Genomic DNA, 463 nt, shown 5'->3' on the forward strand with positions numbered 1-463 from the left:
GTAATCTGGTGTGCTTGTTACGTGAAATTATTCCGCTCGCACCTTTTATTGCTAGCAATAAACTTTCTTTGTACTTTCACCCCTGGTATCTTTATTGGCCTTTGCATACCGGGCACAATCCCAGACTTGAGCTGGGGCACAACAGAAGAAGAAGTAAGGGAGAACAGAAAAAAAATAAAGAAAAGAAAAAGAAATGTCTTGTTATGGTATGTCATAGCCTAACAAACTTGATCCTTCTGATTCCCTCTTGCCTTAATCTTGATAAGTTCATCACGGGGGCACAGAAGAGAATTGGTGAGGTTTTATTCACCAAGGCGCCCCCAGGGATTACAAGAAATAATGGCCACAAGCTAGCAGAGAGCAGATTTAGACTGGACATTAGGAAGAACTTCTTCACAGTTAGAGTGGCCAAGGTCTGGAACGGGCTCCCAAGGGAGGTGGTGCTCTCCCCTACCCTGGGGGT

General features: G+C 44.7%; 1 protein-coding gene across 1 annotated transcript in view; it reads right to left on the reverse strand.

The window, feature by feature from the left end:
* ADGRL3 (adhesion G protein-coupled receptor L3) overlaps positions 1-463 on the reverse strand; it is a 312,615-nt gene that overhangs the window by 93,160 nt on the left and 218,992 nt on the right. The gene's annotated exons all lie outside the window — the stretch shown is intronic.

Source organism: Alligator sinensis, unplaced genomic scaffold (assembly GCF_000455745.1).
Source record: "Alligator sinensis unplaced genomic scaffold, ASM45574v1 scaffold62_1, whole genome shotgun sequence".
Taxonomy (NCBI): domain Eukaryota; kingdom Metazoa; phylum Chordata; order Crocodylia; family Alligatoridae; genus Alligator; species Alligator sinensis.